Genomic DNA, 21287 nt, shown 5'->3' with positions numbered 1-21287 from the left:
TGCCAGGAGAAATATCAATCACCTCAGATATGCAGATGACACCACCCTTATGGCAGAAAGTGAAGAAGAACTAAAAAGCCTCTTGATGAAAGTGAAAGAGGAGAGTGAAAAAGTTGGCTTAAAGCTCAGCATTCAGAAAACGAAGATCATGGCATCTGGTCCCATCACTTCATGGGAAATAGATGGGGAAACAGTGGAGACGGTGTCAGATTTTATTTTTGGGGGGCTCCAAAATCACTGCAGATTGTGACTGTAGCCATGAAATTAAAAGACACTTATTCCTTGGAAGAAAAGTTGTGACCAACCTGGATAGCATATTGAAAAGCAGACACATTACTTTGCCAACAAAGGTCCGTCTAGTCAAGGCTATGGTTTTTCCAGTGGTCATGTATGGATGTGAGAGTTGGACTGTAAAGAAGGCTGAGCACTGAAGAATTGATGCTTTTGAACTGTGGTGTTGGAGAAGACTCTTGAGAGTCCCTTGGACTGCAAGGAGATCCAACCAGTCCATTCTGAAGGAGATCAGCCCTGGGATTTCTTTGGAGGGAATGATGCTGAAACTGAAACTCCAGTAGTTTGGCCACTTCATGCGAAGAGTTGACTCATTGGAAAAGACTCTGATACTGGGAGGGATTGGGGGCAAGAGGAGAACGGGACGACAGAGCGTGAGGTGGCTGGATGGCATCATTGACTCGATGGACGTGAGTCTGGGTGAACTCCGGGAGTTGGTGATGGACAGGGAGCTTGGCGTGCTGCGATTCATGGGGTTGCAAAGAGTCGGACACGACTGAGCAACTAAATGGAACTGAACTGAGACTTTTCTGACCAATACAGAGCAGTTGAAAATAAATTAAACGTTAGTATAAAAACCCAGTTAGCCAGCTACTGGCTTCTTAATGGTAAGGAATAAACATATAATTTATTTCCAACTTCTGTCATTGGATCCCACCAAAATTTCATAAAAAATATATGTGTTTGAGAAATATACTGGAAAAGTGAGGAGCACAGGGAAGAAGACTTTATAAAAGCCCTTATAACCGTCTTTCTAAATGCTTCCTAAAATAAAACTACTATCAGTGGATTTATGGTCTTTTTTATGATGAAATAATAATTGCTAATAATAAATAATTTCAATTAGTTGATTCAGTTCTATGATGAGAGTCTGACAATGATAATGTACTGTTGGTGATAGCAGTGATAAATAATGGTAGTGAGATGGAGGAAGAGGAGGAGTTTAACTATTATTAGGGAGAGGAGCCCTTTGATGTCAAGGTTTCAGTATCCACACCAAGACCACTGCTTCTCACTGCTTTCAGGCTTTGTTATCACCTGGAAAATAAACTATAACTTTTTTTTTTTTTTTTTAATTAAATTTTTAAAATCTTTAATTCTTACATGTGTTCCCAAACATGAAACCCCCTTCCACCTCCCTCCCCACAACATCTCTGTGGGTGATCCCCATGCACCAGCCCCAAGCATGCTGCATCCTGCGCCAGACACAGACCGGCGATCCAATTCCCACACGACAGCACACATGATAGAATGCCATTCTCCCAAATCATCCCGCCCTCTCCCTCTCTCTCTGAGTCCAAAAGTCCGTTATACACAGCTGTGTCTTTTTTCCTGTCTTGCATACAGGGTCGTCATTGCCATCTTTCTAAATTCCATATATATGTGTTAGTATACTGTATTGGTGTTTTTCTTTCTGGCTTACTTCACTCTGTATAATCGGCTCCAGTTTCATCCATCTCATCAGAACTGATTCAAATGAATTCTTTTTAATTATTACTCAGTATTACTCAGCCGTTAAAACTATAACCTTTTAACTAAATATTTTGTTGCTATCACTGGAGAAGGAAATGGCAAAACCCACTCCAGTATTATTGCCTCGAGAATCCCATGGATGGAGGAGCATGGTAGGCTACAGTCCACACGCTCGCAGAGTCGGACACAACTGAGTGACTTCACTTTCACTTTACTGTTATTGTTCTACTCTTCATTTTAGGACTCTGGAGGCAAATGAGAGTGGGGTGTTTTAGTGGTTAAACTTTTGGACAAAATGAAAAAATCTACAGGGACTGACCTCATCTTCACTCTAGTCTGAGGTTAAATAACAAAAACTTCTGTGCCAGCACTCACTCTTCTTTCAGGCTGAGTCATTTCCTAAGAGGCTCCTTATTCCTTCAAGTAGATGCTCAGCAGAAATGCCCCAGTTGTACTTTAATTATGTCCATGAAAGTTTGGGGATGGGAGTAATTTCAATGACAGAGCATGTAGAATATTTTCAGCAACTTCCTTAAGTCATTTACTTTGCAGTAACACATTTTTCACTATTAAGTATAATGTTAGTTGTAGCTTTTTCAAAGATATCCTTTATCATATGGAGATGCTGAAATTTTCAGTAATTAATGAGTTTTGTGCTTCGTGAAATACTTCTGCATCTATTAAGATAAACGTATTATTTTTCTTTTTTGTCTGTCAATATGATGAAATGCATTGATTTATTTTCAAATAATAACCATACTCAACCATGTTTTATTCTTTTTATATGTTGCTAGATTTCACTTGCTGTATTTCATTATTTTTGGTTGTTCAAGAGGGAAAAGGATTGATAACATTACTCAGATCTTCTTTATTCTTTTCACTATTTGCTTTATCAGTTAGTGAGAAAAAAGTTTTAACTCCAGTAAATTTGTATGTTTGTATACTCCCCCTTTCAATTACGTCTTTTTTCCTTATGTATTTGGGAACTTTTAAAAAAATTAGATGCACTCACATTTTAAGATTGTTATAATCCTTATTGAATTGACCCCTCTGTTAGTATAAAATGTTTCCCTTTGCTCTGATAATTTTATTAAATAAGAAATCTGCTTTATCTTACATTAATATAATGATAATGATAATGATAATCATTCATCTTTCCTTTCTTAGTATTTTCATGATATATCTGTTCAAGCTTTCTTTTAATCTATTAGTATACTTTTTAATCTATAGTATATTTAATATATATAATACATAGCACACTTTATCTGTAATATATTTGTATTGGTTTCTCATATACCACATGTAGCTGGGTCTTGCTTTTTATTTAACTTGGTAATCTCTGTCATTGAATTGGAGTTTTAGATCATTTCTATTAGGTTGAATGTGTTAATTATCAATTTTCTGTTTGCTTCAGTTGTTCTCTGTTCCTTTTTCCCTGCCTTCTTTTGATTTAGTTGCTTACTTTTACAATTTGCTTTCTATTTATTTTTGCTTATTTATTTATTGTGGCTCTTCTGGGTCTTCGTTGCTGACCAGGCTTTCTCTAGTTGCAGTGAGCAGGGACTACTCTCTAGTTGTAGGGCACAGACTTCACGTTGCTGTGGCTTTTCTTGTTACAGAGAACAGGCTCTAGAGCACATGGACTTCAGTAGTGCACACCCTCAGTAGTTATGGCGCATGGGCCTAGCTGCTCCATTGCATGTGGAATCTTCCCAGACCAAGGATCGAATCCATGTCCCCTACATTGGCAAGCAGACTCCCAACCACTGGACAACCAGGGAAGTCCTATCATTTGCTTTCATTGCACTATTGTTTTATAACTCTTATCTCTTTGTTTGCTATGATAATCCAGAGTTCACAGTATATATCTTTTTTTTTTTTTTGCACTGAAAAACTTAGTTAACCATTGACACAATATTCATCTTATAGTCTACTGAATCTAGTGACACTGCCTATTAAAAGAAAGTAGATAAGATTTTGCCTCCATTTCACCCCTTCTGTGCTTTTGATGTTATTTTTAGTTCTGTATGTGTTATACACTATTATATTTTAATTTTTGTTCACACAGTTAACTATTTTGATTATTTTAAAGAGATATATAAATATATTTATTATATAATTCTACTTTCTGACACTTGTCATTCATTTGTATATATTTAAATTCTTGTCCGATGCCATTTTTCCTCTGTCTGAAGAACTTTTCACATTTTTTAGTTCCAACTTGCTAGTGATGTGAATTCTCAGCTTTTATCTGAATAACTTTTTCTTTCACTTCCATTTTTGGAATTTTTTTTTTTTTTTTTAAACAGCCAAGCTGACAGATCTGGATTATTTTTCCTTAGAAGTACTTTAATAGTATCATTACATTTTTTTTCCTACTTGCATAAATTTTGACAAACAAAGCTTTGTCACTTTTAAATGTGTTTCTTTGTACATAATGGATCCTTTTTTTTTTCTTTTTTACTGACCTCTGCCTACTTTTAAGATGCTTATTTATATCACTAAATTTATCAATTTGATTTTGATATGCCCCAGTGTTGTTTTCTTTATGTTTATTCTGCTTGACACTTGTTAAGCTTCTTGGATGTGTGGGTTTAGAGTTTAACCAAATTTGGAACATTCTCTACTACTGTGTTCAAAACTGTGACTCCCAGCCACTCCTCTTTCTAGATTCAATTATACATGATAGAATACAGTTACTGTTTCACAGCTCATTGTAGCTCTTTTTATGTATAGTCTTTTTCTTTAATCTGTGCTCCATTTCTATTATACCTTCATTCATTTTTATTTTATATGTATTTTTTCTTTATGAGTTTTCATTTTGTAATATTTTATATCTCTTACCTCTCTCTTTATCATACTCATACTTTTTTTGCCTTATTGAATCTATGACACAAAAGTATGCTTTTTAAGTATTTGCAAATGGCTTTGTTATATGAAGAAATATTATGAGAAAATTTTCTAGCTTCATTGATTGTATGTGTTTCATGTTATTAAACACTAGATTTTGTTATATTTCCTAAAGTAGTGTTTGGCTTTGGTCTGGTCACAATTTATTTTACTGAGTTGCAGCTGACACACAATATTATATTAGCTTCAGGTGGACAATAATGATACAATATTTTGTATGCATTATGAAATGATCATTGTGATAATTCCAGTTACCATCTGTCACCATACAGAGTTGTTATATTATTGACTATACAGTAAGTCCCTTATATATGAATGAGTTCTGTTCTAAGAGCACATTCATTATGCCTAATTTATTTGTAAGTCTAACAAAGTCTACTCACCAAACTAACAAAATCGGCTATCTAGTACTGTACTGTAATAGGTTTATAATATTTTCACATAGGTAATACATAGCTTAATACATAAAAAACAAACAAAAAATAAAGAAAACGTTTTTAATCTTATACTAGAGTATGTGGAAAAGTACAGTAGTACAGTACAGCAGGGTTGATATCAAGTGAACAGGCAAGAAGGGTTACTGATTGGAGAAAGGAGAGGAGGTGGGAGATGGTAGAGCTGAAGGTCAGCAATAGAAGCAGGAGAGAAAAATGCAGTTTCACTCACACCTGACATTGATGGCAAAATTCTGTTTCTTTACTGGATTTAATTCTGTCTACCTTCTTGAAGAAATGACCCACTTATTTCTGGGTAGCAGCTTTTTTGTCTCATCATTGGTGACAAGGTAGCACTGGATTGCATTATGAATGGCTGCTGCAATTCAGAAATGTACCATTCTACATTTGGGTCCTGTGCCTTAAAAAACTACAGTGCCTGCTCAGATTAAGAAAATCCCCTCACCATTTCCTATGTCATGAATCTGTTTGTTTCTTCAGTTACTTCTTCCTCTTGGCTTTCTTTGCCCTTTCTTAGGGCCACTGCTTTTTTGACATCAACACTGCTTTCACACTTGCTTCTGAACATCCTGGGCTTGAAGAGAAGATACAGTACCACTGTACTCTATACAGTACTGTACAGTAAAGTACACACAAGCACCATTACTCGTACAGGATGCATGCACATGACAATGTAAACCTGACATGTGATCTAGTTTATGTAATTGGACATGCCAACAGAGGTTCTAATCTTTGAAAATTTGCAACGTGAAGTTTCATGTGTAAGGAGACTTACTGTATTCCCCATGCTGCGCATTGCATCCCCATGACTTATTTACCTTCTATCTGGAAGTTTGTACTTAATCCCCTTCACCTATTTTGACCATTCCCCTACACCACTACTCTCTAGAAACTACCAGTTTATTCTCTGTATCTGTTAGTCTGTTTCTGTTATGTTTTGTTTATTTGTTGTTTTAGAATCCACATATAATAAAAATCATACAATATATTTGTCTTTTTCTGTTGACTTATTTTACTAAGCATAATACCTTCTAGGTTCATGAATGTCCCTGCAATTGGCAAGATTTCATTGCTTTTTATGGCTGAGTATAAACTTGAATATTCATTAGAAGGACTATTGCTGAAGCTCCAATACTTTGGCCACCTGATGTGAAGAGCCAGCTCATTGGAAAAAATGCTGATACTGGGAAAGATTGAAGGCAAAAGGAGAAGGGGGTGGCAAGAGATGGTTAGATAGCCTCACCAGATCAATTAACATGAATATGAATAAACTCCAAAATATAGTGGAGAACAGAGGAACCTGGTGTGTTGTAGTCCATGAGGTTGAGTGAACAACAACAACAATATCCATACATATATATACATATATGTGTATATATATGTGTGTGTGTGTGTATATATATATATCACCTTTTATTTATCCATTCATCTATTGGTGGACACTTAGGTTGGTAATCTGTTGTAAATTTACTGCAATGAATATAAGAGTTCATGTATCTTTTTGTATTAGTGTTTTCATTTTCTTTGGCTAAATACTCAAAAGTATGATTGTTGGATTATACAGTAGTTCTCTTAAGTTTTTGAGAAATTTCTACACTGTGGCTACAACAATTTATATTCTTACGAGCAGTGTAAGAGAGTTGTCACCAACACATTTTTTTTTTTTTCTTTTTGATGATAGCTATTCTGATGGGTATAATGTTGTACCTCGTTGTGGTCTTGTATTAGCTGAGTTATTACTGATGTTGAGCATCTTTTCATGTGCCTCTCGATTATTTGTATGGCTCCCTTGAAAATGTCTCTTCAGGTCCTCTGCACATTTATAAATTGGATAATTTTTTTAATTGAGTTATCTAAGTTCTTTACACATTTTGTATACCATTACCTTATTTAATACATTATTTGCAAGCATATTCCCCCATTTAGTATGTTGCCTTTTTGTTCTGTTGATGATTTCCTTTGCTATGCAAAAGTTTTTAGTTGGATGCAGTCCCATTTGCTTATTTTTGCTTTTGTTGCCCTTATCTGAGGAGAGAGATCCAAACAGTATTGCTTAGATCAGTGTTAAAGTTATTGTTTCCTGTGTTTTATTTTTGGAGTTCTAAGGTAACAGCTCTTATGTTTAAGTCTTCAATCTATTCTGAGTTTATTTTTGTATATGAGGTAAGAAAATGGTACTTTCATTCTTTTGCATATAGATGTCTTGCTTTCCCAGCACCATTTATTGAAGAGGCTGTTTTCCCGTGTACGTTCTTGCCTCCTTTGTCATAGATTAATTGTCCATATATATTCAATTCTGGGCTCTCCATTCATTGATCTATGGGACTGTTTTTATGCCAGTATCATATTGTTTTGGTAACTGTAGCTTTATAGTACAGACTGAAATCAGGGAGCATGAGACATCCTGCTTTGCTCCTCTTTCTCAAGATTGTTTTGGCTTCTGGGGATTTCTCTGGTTCCATACAAATTTTAAAAAATTACCTGTTCTAGTTCTATAAAAAAAATCCATTGGTAATTTTAGTAGGAATTGCATTAAGTCTGTAGATTGCTTTGGGTACTTTAGACATTTTAACAATGTTATTTTTTTCTAATCATAAGCACAATATATTTTATAGTTGTCAGAATATAGGGCTTTTATTTCCTTGATTAAATATATCCCTTAATTAAATATATATATTAAATATATATGTTTTAGTTTTTTTAATGTAATTGTAAATGGGATTGTTAACTTGATTTCTCTTTCTGATGATTTATTGTTGTTGTTGTTTAGTCACTAATTCATTTTATGATTCTCACAGTGATCTCCTGGACTGTAGACCACCAGGCTGTTCTGTCCATGGGATTTTCTAGGCAAGAATTCTGGATTGGGTTGCCATTTCCTTCTCCAGGGGATCTTCCTGACTGAGAGATTGAACCCAAGTCTCCTGCTTGGCAGGCAGATTCTTTACCACTGAGCCACTTGGGAAGTCAGATAATTCTTTAGTATATATAAATGCAACTGATTTCTGTATATTTATTTTGTATGCTATACTTTATAGAATTTGTTTATTAATTCTAAGTTTTTGGTGAATTCTTTAGGGTATTTTATATACAGTGTTAAGTCTTCTGTAAATAGTGACAATTTTGCTTCTTTATTTATTAATTTGTGTTCCTTTTATTTAATTTTCTTTCCTAATTGCTGTGGCTAGGACTTCCAATACTATGTTGTGTAAACATGATGAGAGCGTATATCTTTGTTTTCTTCCTGATCTTAGAAGAAAACCTTACAGCTCTTTTGTCAAGACCTCAAGACTCTTGCCTGGAGATTCCCATGGAGAGAGGAGCCTGGCAGGCTCTGGATAGTATTTATTGCCATTTGTGTTTGTTTTCTGGATGTCTTTGTAGTTTCTCCCTGCTTTGTTTTTTTTTTTTTTTCTATCTTCTCTTGAAGTTTTTTTGTTTACTTTAGTGTTATGTTTAGATTTCTTTCTCATTCTTCTTCGTACATACCAAAATATTTTTATTGTTGTTATTGTGCAGTTATATGTAACCTCCTATGTACATAATAGTCACTTTTAAATTGATAGTAATTTAATTTGAACACATTCCAAGGCTTTATATTTCTGCTCTCCCATACATTTTATATTTGAGTACACATTTTTAAAATTTATTTATTTTTTTATTTAAGGATAATCGCTTTACAGAATTTTGTCGTTTTCTGTCAAACATCAACAAGAATCAGTCATAGTTACACCCATGTCCCCTCTCTCCCATCTCCCTCCCCATCCCACCATTCTAGATTGTTACAGAGCCCCTGTTTTAGTTCCCTGAGTCATATAGCACATTCCCATTGGCTATCTATTTTACATATGGTATTGTAAGTTTCCACGTTACTCTCTCCACATATCTCACCCTCTCCCTCCTCCCCTCCCCTGTGTCCATAAGTCTGTTCTTTATGTCTGTTTCTCCACTGATGCCTTGCAAATGCATTCTTCACTACCACCTTTCTCGATTCCACATATATGCATTGGTATACAATATTTGTATTTCTCTTTCTGACTTACTTCACTCTATATAATAGTCTCTATTTGTATCCACCTCATCAGAACTGACTCAAATGTGTTCCCTTTTTATGACTAATATTCCATTGTGTATATGTACCACAGCTTCTTTATCAATTCATCTGTTGATTGACATCTAGGTTGCCGGTATGTTCTAGCTATTGTAAATAGTGCTGCAATCAATATTGGAATGCATGTGTCTTTTTCAATTTTGGTTGCCTCAGAGTATACACCTAGTAGTGGGATTGCACATTTTAACATCTTTTTATTTTATGTATGACTTATTTATTATATTTTTAATTAGTTTTGCTACTTTCATTTTTACCCTTCATATTTGCTTCATATTACCTCTATTATTTATTTACCTTTTTTTGGGAAGATTTTTAGTTTTGCATACTTTGCTATTATTAATTAGTACCTTTTATTGTTGGCATAGAAAAATCCATTTTACATTTTTAATAAGACCAGTTTAGTGATATTGTTGCTGCTCAGTTTCTAAGTCATGTCCAACTCTTTGTGATCCCATGGACTGCATTTAGTTTAGTGATGATGCATTTATTTTATTTTGGTTTAGTTTAATAAAGATGAACTTTTTTATCTTTTGCTTATCTGAAAAACACTTATTTTCTCCTTCAATTCTGAATGAAAACTTTGTAAGGTAGAGAATTGTTAGTTGGCAGGTTTTTTTTTTTTTTTTTTTTTTTTTTTCTTTTAGCACTTTGAATGTCATGATATTCCCTTCTGGCATATAGCATTTCTACTAAAAAATCTGCTGATATTCTTATAGGGGTATCCTTTGCATAATAAGTTGCTTTTCTCTTGCTGCTTTTAAGATTCTCTTTTTATCCTTAACCTTTAACATATATATAACATATAATGTGCCTCACGTTTCTCTCTTTGGGCTTATCTTATTTGGAACAATCTGGGACTCCTGGACATAGATTTCTGTTTCCTTCACCAGATTAGGAAAGTCTTATTGATTATTTCTTCAAATAATTTTTCTGGTCCTTTCTCCCTACTCCTTCTGGGACATCTATAACATGTGTAATTCTGTTTGATATTGCTCCAGAGGTCACTAATGTATTCTTACATTTTCAGATCCTTTCTTCATTTTGCTGCCTTTTCTGTTGCCCATTGCTTTATCTTCTAGATTACTGATTTGTGTTTTTATCTTATTTATTTATTTTTGAACCACTCTAGTGTATTTTCTTCAGTTCAATTATGACTTTCTTGTGGCACTTTCTTATATGTTATGTCTCTTTGTTGAAGTTCTGACTGTGTTCATTCATTTTTCTCCCTAAATAGGTGAAAAAAAATTTTTTTTCCCCAAAATCATTACTTTGAACTCTTTATAAGGTAAGCTGCTTATCTCTGTTTTATTAAAATCTTTTTTTCTTGGGATTTGCCTTGTTTTTTAATTTGAAACATCTACATCTTCATCTTGCTTGTCTCTCTGTGTTTGTCTCATATATTAAGTGAAATGGATTCCACCTTCAGTCTTGGAGGGAGTGCTTTATGTAATCATTCTCTGTGGCCCAGAATCACAGTTTTCCCTGGCCACTGGAACCAGGCACTCCATGGCTGTTCCTTGTGTGGGGATGAATGCACTTGCTGACTGTAGTATGGCTGTAACTGCTGCATGAGGAGGATGGGGTTTGAGTCACTTCCTTGTCCTGATTTCAACTCAGACTTAGCACAGGGTACATAGTGCTCAGGATGCTAACCCAGTCCAGTTGCATTTGGAGTATGCATAGGGTGGGCAGAGCGCAGAGCACTCACCCAGTCCAGTTATGATGTAGGGTAAGTAGAGCATGCTGTCTGATGCTAGCTGGATATAGGGAGAGCATCAAAAATGGTGTTTGTTGGCTCTGTCACCAACAAGTTAGGATGAGATTGCAAAAAATGGCATCTGCTAGTGCTTGTCTCCAGAAAAATAATGCCAGTTTCTGCCTCTCCAGCAGCCATTTTTAAATTAGTAAATAGATCTCCCTTTCTTATGGTCTAGATGCTTTTTAATCAGTTACTTTTGTGCTGGACTGCAAGGTGAATGGCTTTGCATATGAGTCCTTCAGGAGCAAGATCTTCATTTCCTATATTTCTGATTCCTCTTGACTTAATCTCCATTGATTTTTCAGAATCAGACATTTTAGGGACTACTCTCCATTGCTAGCCCCTGGGATCAGTGTGCTTGATATGGGGAACAATTCTTTCACTATTTGAGGAAATACCCCACCTACAAATGAGAGGGTATATTTCAGGATGCCTCCCATTTGTAGGTGACCACATCTGGAGTGGTATCTTGGGTGAGACTGTGTCTCTGCCTCTCCAACCCTTCTTGATGAGTCTCCTTTGCCTTTTTTGTGGAGTCATTGTTCATCTAGTTCTCAGGTCCTTTTGAGAGGAAAAATATTCTACATGTAGATGTAAATTTGCTGTGTCTGTGAGAAGAGGTGAGTTTAGGGTCTTCCTACACCACCATCTTGAATTGTCACTGATGTACGGTAAAGTTACTTATAATCATTGAATGCTTGCTTTTCTTTCTTAGAATGTATTTTGACCAACTGAAGGATAATTTAGTCCTTTTATTTATGTGGCACTTTTCTGAGGTTCCCCCCATGTTTTAAGGGTCTTTCAATTCTGGGTGATGGGAAGAAAAACTATTTCTATATATGGGTGTATTCAGCAAATTGTTCCATTTACTTATTTAGTTTTTTTTTTTTTTTTTTTTTTTCCCTGTTCAAGTATTTTCCTCTCACACAGGTACAGATCAGATCTAGGAGACTTCAAGGTAAATATGAGGGCTCTCTGTATCTTTTTCTGTCTCTCTCTCTCTTTCTCTGAGCTCCTTCTCTGATAGTCTGTTTCTCAAACTGTAGTCACTCTGAACTTTTCAACATTTGCTCTCTCTATATATTCTTAAATCATAGAGTTGCTTCATTCTTCTACTTGGATTTATCTTCTCTATGCTACATTCTAGGGACTTCTTCTAGTCCAGAGTTTTCAGATAGATGATATTTCCCCCTACCAATATTTGCAGTATCTGGTAACATTTTAGCTTTTTACAACTAGAGTGGTGCTACTGCATGTAGTATTAAGATCAGTGATGTTGCTGATAAATATCCTGCAATTCACAAGACAGCCCCCACTACCAATAATTATCTGATCCAAAATGTCAGTAGGATCCAAAGTTAAAAAACATTGCTCTAGGCTGCAGTCCATGGGGTTGCAAAGAGTCAGACACAACTGACTGATTGAACAACAAGGCAATTTCTAGAAATGCCATTTTTGTTCATAAAAATTAATCATCCATTGTTTAATATTCCACAGCAGAATTTTATATTTTCTCTACTTTTGTAGTTTAAGGTGAAAGTACAAATCCAGTAACTCTTGCTGCATCATGGCCCAAAGTGGAAATTCTTCTTGCCTCTTGATATTAATAATTACATATTCTTTATTCTTCTACTTGCTTTTATACTTACACTTACTAAAAAGTTTACAGATCCTTTGAACCTGTATAATCCAAGTTTAAGTTTTCCTCTGATCTTACTTGTACTTACAATATACTAAGGGGTGGGTCACAGTTAACACATATTTGAGGATACTTACTTTGTATAGTACAAGAAAATTATAACACATAAAATAATTTATACCTCATTTTTATTTCCAAAACTTCTCTCAAACCCACAGGTTATAAGATATCTTTTAGAAAGTTTTCTGAAATCTACTTGCCTAGTACCACCAGGCTCCATTTCTTCAGTTTTATCTTGGTTCCATTAGGCAAAAGTAAGTTTTCAGTACATTTAGGGAATTGCTGGGCAAGATCCACAAAGGGAAAAACATGAGAAGAAAAGCCCAGAGGGAAGGCTTTCCCTCCTGGGCTCAGTCAGCGTCATGCCTTCAAGTTCCTAATTTTAGTCCTTGAATCTAATTTCAGTCCTTGAATCCAATTTCTTCCCAAGATTATTGACATTGGGATGGTCATTTCTATCAGTGGAAATCTCTAACTGGAGGTATAATCCTGCACCGTATATACCTCAAAGGTATTAGTTATTGTCTGAACTTCTCCAAACTAAAACCTGTTCATTCTCATAATTTCCCTATAGTGAACTGAAGAGTATGAAAAATGTCTTTTAATTTTTCTGAGCTTCTGAGGCAGTTCTTCAAGCAAAAATTATGAATATATTGGTTATATCTAGTGCAGTAGTTAAATGCCCAGACTGACACAAGAGAAATTCAGGTTGGATCTTACTCTCATTTACTAGCTCGGTGACTTTCAAAACGTTACTGTGTCTCAGTATAAAAAGTGTCTCAGTATTTTCCTCTGTAGAACTGAGATAAAAGTATATTACTATTAATATAGTAAAGTAATAATCCAACACTATTATTATTTATATATTATTGAATTATTATAGAATTGTAATATTATCTATGATAGTCTAGAATGATGATGATAGTACTTTTGTTGATACTTGAAATAATTTACATTCAATTTAGCTTAAATAAAATAGTTGAAGAATGATTAAAAAAGATTACATATCTTAGCAAAGTTATAACTTATTTGAAAAAATTGTGGTCTCAACATTTGTTTTTAATGCTCTGCATGGGGGTTCATGAAATCTAATTACTGTTTGCATTTTTAATTAGGCAAAATAACTGATCTGCAGTAAACAAAAGAAGGAAAGAAAAAGAAAGCAAGGAGGGGAAAAAGCAAGGAAAATTGCTTTCTTTGAGGATTTGTTGGCTCTTTTATATGTTAATTCATTCAATTATTATAATAAAATATGAAGTGTTTATGTTTAGCATACTATTTTATAAGAATTTGAAGTTCAGAAATGTATTTCAGAATATTAATCTCATGAACTGTGATACCAGAATTTGAAAACGGCTTCTAACTACAGTGTGCATGATCAGTTGCTTCAGTTGTGTCTGACTCTGCAACACTATGGACTGTAGCCCCACAGGCTTCTTTGTCCATGGGATTCTCCTGGCCTGAATACTGGAGTGGGTTGCCATGTCCTCCTCCAGAGGATCTTCCCCACCCATAGAGTGAACCTGCATCTCCTGCGTCTCCTGCATTGCAGGTGATTCTTTCCCAACTGAGCCACCGGGAAACCCCAAATTACGGCATTCAAAGCAAGACATAGTAGTTCAATGCTTATTTCTTGCAAAGATTACAGATGAGAAGCTGCCCAAGAAGCTTTTATTTTTCTTGATTCTCCACTTTAATGTCATAAAATTTATTATATTGTGGCAGAAAAGGCATTCTTTTTTATTCTAACACAATGCTCAGATATTCTAAGATATTTTTTAAATACAGTCTAAATACCCAGCTCTTAAAATCCCACTAACTCCTAACTTATCTAACAGACTATCATAATTGATTTGTTATAATAAGTAGTAGCATTTTAAAAATGACTAATATGAAAGGAGTATAATTGTTGCTGAACTGTTTAACTGTGTTTTTTAACATTGTTTTATATTTTACCAGTGTTTAATGTTCAAAAACATATAAGTTCCCTTTTTAAAGATTTCATTTTCAAGAACATCCATTTATTTTCCTCTGAAGAAGCAACATTTACTGTGACGTTCAGGAATCCCCTATAGGCTCTTTGCAAAACCTTGTGCAATCTCAGGCTATTACTCTCTTAAGCTATGTCCCAAGGCAAAAAGAAGAAATGTTTACTGCATATCTAGCCACAAAGTTGTTATGAGAACTGAGCTAATACTGAGAGTGCTTTGAAATTATGGAATGAAAGATGATATTCATGTTGCAAGCGTGATCCTTCTTGCAACTGCTATAAAAGAGTGTACTACTGATGGTGTGGTTGGAATTGATCCACTGAGTAAGGGAAATCAGCATGTGATTAAAACTTGTGGTAATTTTTGAGTCATTATATAAACCAGAACAAAGGTTAAAGCAAGCATAAATCTACCAATTACAAGAAATCATTCAATAAAACCAAACTGTGTGCTTCTATGCCTTTTTCAAATTATTTGGATTAGTACTTATTTCCACAGTTTCTTTAAGCAAAGGCACCAATCTTCACCCTTCTTTTTCTCTACTAGATCATATTAAGAGACATTGTGTTAGGAAAGAAACACATAAGAAAGAATTAGCACATAGTTTCAGATGCTTTCCTTAATATTAAAACAATAAAGCAAACTTCAACTCTACATAAAAGTCTTACATATCCGATAATCCCAGGTTCATGCTATTTCCTTTTTTTTTTTTTTTTTTTTTTAGGAATGGGATTAGGGTGGAAGTGATAGTTATTTGAGTGATTTATTGATATGTTTATCTTAGTGTTATATTTTGCAATCTTAAAATCAGAGATAAAAGCAGACAATTTTTATCCAGTGATTATGTTTACGGGCTGGAAATAAACCAAGTGTTTTCCATTTGAAAGTGAAAGTGTTAGTCATTCAGTCGTGTCCAACTCTGTGATCCCATGGACTGTAGCCCGCCAGGCTCCTCCATCCATAGGATTCTCCAGGCAAGAATATTTGAGCAGGTAGACATTTCCTTCTCCAGAAGAAAGGCTTCTCTGACTAGATCACCAGGGAGCGTCATTTTTCACTTACGTCCTACCTAATCCTCTTGATAGAACTGTAGGCATAATGTTGCTATTAGACCCATTTTATAAATGATATAAGGGAAACTTAAACTTAATCAGGGTCATAGAGCAAGAGAGCAGTGAACCTCAAACCAAGGAAGCCTGACTATGAATCTGAAATATAATCACTTCACCCTCTTGCCTAATTTCAATGGCCAAGAAAAACAAAATCATCTTCTTATGAAAGGAAATTCTTATACAAGGAAATAATCCTTTTATACAAAGAAGAAACATACTTATTGATGCATTTCTCAAAGGACAGCTCAAAAAATTTAAATAGGAAAAGAAGAAAGAGGAGGAGAAGGAGAAGGTAGTACACAATAGAATTTTCTAAGGGCTTTATGATGTGTGATATTACAACACAGTAAATACTGAAGAAAAGAACTTGCTGTCTTCTGTTAAGTCAAACCTTAAGGAGATATTAAAGTATGAAACAGCACCACTTATCTTATTAACCTATCTCTGTTTTTGTTTTGAAATTTTTCATAAAATATATTACTTATATGTTCATTTCAAAATGAATAAGTGAAAACAGAATCTCTAAGTTTTAACTTCAAATGTAGTGCTAATAGGCATGACCCATATAAACAACAGTTCTTCAGGATACCCAGTAATTTTTAAGAATCTACAGGGGTTCTAAAACCAAAAGATTTGAGGGTACCTGTATAGAGCATTTCAATTAAACACAATTTCACTTGCCTGGATTAAGTTAGCCACTTCTTCAGAATGTCTTCAGTTCAGTTCAGTTCAGTCACTCAGTCCTGTCCGACTGTTTGCGACCCCATGAATCGCAGCACGCCAGGCCTTCCTGTCCATCACCAGCTCCCAGAGTTCACTCAGACTCACATCCATCGAGTCAGTGATGCCATCCAGCCATCTCATGCTCTGTTGTCCCCTTCTCCTCCTGCCCCCGATCCCTCCCAGCATCAGAGTCTTTTCCAATGAGTCAAGTCTTCGCATGAGGAGGCCAAAGTACTGGAGTTTCAGCTTCAGCATGATTCCTTCCAAATAACACCCAGGACTGATCTTTAGGATGGACTGGTTGGATCTCCTTGCAGTCCAAGGGACGCTCAAGAGTCTTCTCCAACACCACAGTTCAAAAGCATCAATTCTTCGGTGGTCAGCTTTCTTCACAGTCCAACTCTCACATCCATACATGACCACTGGAAAAATGTCTAGTTGTTTTAAAATAAAGTATCTGTTTGGATACACTTACAGCCTAAATCTATCCCCTTTCTATATAGCCCTTCCTAAATTTCATTATGAACACCTTCTTTTAAAGTATTGTATGAAGCCTGATTTTTCTCTCCAAAGTTTGAAAGTATCTGTCATTTAGAATCAATGCAATGTTTTTTTTTTCTTTTCTATTAATGCAGGATCAATTGATTTTGACTTGATTCTCTTTATAATAAACCACTGAGTACATGAAACTAAATGGTAGAAACTGTATTGAGTGAAGTGGTGCTCTTGAAGTTTTCATAACTTTGTGTTGCTAGGAAACAACTTTACCATCACTGCAGAGTTTAGACTTGGAGCATCTGTTTCATTTAAAGTCTGGCTTCCGGGCAGTATAGATTGCATTGAGCATTGGGGTAGGGGGTGGGGTGAAAGCAAAAGCAATTGCTTTCTAAAAACACAATTTTAAAAATGTTGAAAATGGACAGTCTTATGCTATATTTGTAATTATAGTCTTTTGAAGGCGTTGCTGGAGGGTTGTTTGCTAACTTATAAAGCTAAAGTCCAGAGTAGAGATGGGGATCACTAGAGTTCAAAATCTTAAGAAATACAAAGAAAATTGAGTATTGGTATCTCAGCTTTTCAGGAGAGAGACAGGGAGCAAATATGCTCCATGAGGTATATTTGCATTTTATTTCATTCCTATGCAAAAGTACTAATTTAGAGAAATATTTTGTCATTTTTACAGGCCACATGTTAATAGAATCTTTCTACCATCCCTTCCCACATTGCTGCATATTTCAGCAAATTATCAGTCTATAACAGAATAAACAGGATTTGCTAGTTATTTGTACAGTTTATGCTAACTGATGCAGTATTCTAGCATTCTTTATTCAAAGTAAATCTGCTTAAATAAATTAATACTAACATTTCTACTGTTCCATAAGGGATAAGAGTATATTGCTATGCCATGGAACAGAGTGTCAGTGTTACCTTGGTCCAGCAAAAGCAAGACTTTTTACTATTTTTATGTTAACAAGTCCAAGCCATAGAAAGTTAATGCTTCTTCTGTTTCACAGCATTTTCTCATCGGTACTCCTGAGAAAATTCCAAATTTTTTTTTAAAAAAAAGGAGTCTCAAGAGTAGAGGAAGAACCAAAAAAAGAAAGAAGGACTGAATGAGGATTTTATAGTTTTTCAGGCAATGTAACTCATTTGCCTGAATATCCTTTCTCAAGTGTTTCATCATAAGGTTGGTTTCTAAAAAGAGGAAACACTTTTTATTATTTCCTCAATCTGGGGAAAAACTTGAATCATTAATATTCCAAGACTTCCTGCTGAGGACTGCTGTTGGTGTTCACTGTGGTCTCACTGTGGGCAGCAGACCTCATGACTAGCAGACCTCAACACCACCACCTGTATAGATGGTTTAACCTGTGTGTCTTCCTCTTGTCGCATACAACTGGAAGTACTTAACAGTGGCCCTCCATCACTGGCACCTTTATTTAGGATCTCTCCTTCATGATCCCTGTCCCACGTTAAGTCTAGTGACTATATCTTCTTTTTTTGGATCTCCACACGAACCAGCAGTTTTTAACTTTGTCTCTTTATTAACAGCAGTGTCTCTTGTTTGTATGGCTCTGTCTCAAGTTTTACCTCCCCGTCGTCTATCCCTACCCCCAATTATAATCTTGAATTCAGGCTGTGACTGGTTAAATTCCTTACATCTTTCCATTTGAAATAACATTCCCTGGTAGCTTAGCTGGTAAAGATCCACCTGCAATTCAGGAGACCCCAGTTCGATTCCTGGGTTGGGAAGATCCCCTGAAGCAGGGACAGACCACCCACTCCAGTATTCATGGACTTCCCTAGTGGCTCAGACAGTAAAGAATCCACCTGAAATGCAGGAAACCTGGATTTGATCCCTGGGTTGAGAAAATCCCCTGAAGGAGGGCATGGCAACTCACTCCAGTATTCTTGCTTGGCAAATCCCCATGGACAGAGGAGCCTGGTGGGCTACAGTCCATGGGGTCACAGTGAGTCAGATACAACTGAGCAACTAAGCACAGAACATCCTGAATTTCGGAGCCAATCATTCCATTTGGTATTCTTTCTAAGTCAACCAGTTGAATTCTTCAGCCTATATGTTTATATATGTGTTTTCTGTTTAAAAATGTAGTCTTAATTTTTATTACTTGCCTTTTAGAAGGCTATCCAGTGCTAACTGATTATGAGTTTTTTTCTTACATTTATAATTTATAAATTTTCCTTTTTCAAGATAAATTTTATTTCAATTTTACCTCATTACTGAAATTCCCTCATAGTTCTGATATTTTAAGTAAAGCATAATTCAGTTAAGGCCTCATACTTTCACATACATATACACACACACACACAATGCAATGCTTTTTCTTGTTTAATATAGGCAACCAAAATATATGGACATTTTTTTAATCTGGCTTTTAATATTAGAGATAGATATTTATAGAAAAGTCCTTCTGTTAATAGTATGGAGATGTACTAAAAGTTAGGCCCACATGAACAATTTCATTAGTGTACTTTATAATCTTGGATTAAGAATTAAAGTGACTGAAGTATTCTTTTTTCTAAAATAAAATGAAAATTATTCAGAACTGTTTGGAGGAGGTTATGATGATTTTTAAAAATCTGACTCAAAAGTTAGATTTTTCAGGAAACCTTCCCAGATAAATGTATTAATATAAACCTCTGTTTTGGTACTTTGCTTTTCACTTTCACTTTATCAGCCTTCACCTTCTTACTAATTGCCTTGATAATCTTTCTTAACTGATGTCATTTTTATAAGCGTTTGGAAAATCCTCTCCTGGATCATGAAGATAAGGATCACTGTCTTTGCGTGATATTCTTTAGCTTGGACAGAGCGTCCTGTAAACATTAGGTGTCCAATTGGGGCTACTGATGGAATTATGCTTTTAATTCACCTAAAAGTGAACTGTTACCCTAGGGAAAAGTTTCAGTGAAAAACTGTGCAAAACTATTTAAAACTTTATTTATTACTTATAAATATCATCTTTGGAGGAGAAGGCTGGGGCAGTGTGATTAAGTGAATCTGAAATCATATTTTGTATTTAATTGCTGACTTAAACGTTTTAAATTATTTTAAAGGAGTAATGTAGTTGACCACTTCCAATTTGCCTTGATTCATGGACCTAACATTCCAGGTTCCTATGCAATACTGCTCTTTACTGCATTGGACGTTACTTCCATAGCCAGTCACATCCACAACTGGGTGTTGTTGTTGCTTTGACTCCATCTCTTCATTCTTTCTGGAGCTATGTCTCCACTTATCTCCAGTATAATATTGGGCACCAGCCAACCTGGGGAGGTCATCTTTCAGTGTTCTATCTTTCTGCCTTTTCATACTGTTCTGGGGTTCTCAAGGCAAGAATACTGAAGTGGTTTGCCATTCCCTTCTCCAGTGGATCACGTTTTGTCAGAACTCTCCATCATGACCCATCTGTCTTGGGTGGTGCTACATGGCATGGCTTATAGTTTCATTGAGTTAAACAAGGCTGGGCAGGAGATCTGGATAACAGCAGTGGCCACAGGACTGGAAAAGGTCAGTTTTCATTCCAGTCCCAAAGAAAGGCAATGCCAAACAATGCTCAAACTACCACACAATTGCACTCATCTCACACGCTAGTAAAGTAATGCTCAAAATTCTCCAAGCCAGGCTTCAACAGTCTGTGAACTATGAACTTCCAGATGTTCAAGGTGGATTTAGAAAAGGCAGAGGAACCAGAAATCAAATTGCCAACATCCGCTGCATCATCAAAAAAGCAAGAGAGTTCCAGAAAAACATATATTTCTGCTTTATTGACTATGCCAAACCCTTTGACTGTGTGGATAACAACAAACTGAGGAAAATTCTTCAAGAGGTGGGAAACCAGATCACCTGACCTGCCTCTTGAGAAATCTGTATGCAGGTCAGGAAGCAACAGTTAGAACTGGACGTGGAACAACAGACTGGTTCCAAATGGGGAAAGGAGTACGTCAAGGCTGTATATTGTCACACTGCTTATTTAACTTATATGCAGAGTACATCATGAGAAATGCTGGGCTGGATGAAACACAAGCTTGAATCAAGATTACTGGGAGAAATATCAGTAACCTCAGATATCCATATGATACCACCCTTACAGCAGAAAGCAAAGAAGAACTAAAGAATCTTTTGATGAAAGTGAAAGTGGAGAGTGAAAAAGTTGGCCTAAAGCTCAACATTCAGAAGACTAAAATCATGGCATCTGTTTCCATCACTTCATGGCAAATAGATGGGGAAACAATGGAAA

Source organism: Capricornis sumatraensis, chromosome 1 (genome assembly GCF_032405125.1).
Source record: "Capricornis sumatraensis isolate serow.1 chromosome 1, serow.2, whole genome shotgun sequence".
Classification (NCBI taxonomy): Eukaryota; Metazoa; Chordata; class Mammalia; order Artiodactyla; family Bovidae; genus Capricornis; species Capricornis sumatraensis.
This window is presented reverse-complemented; position numbering follows the sequence as displayed.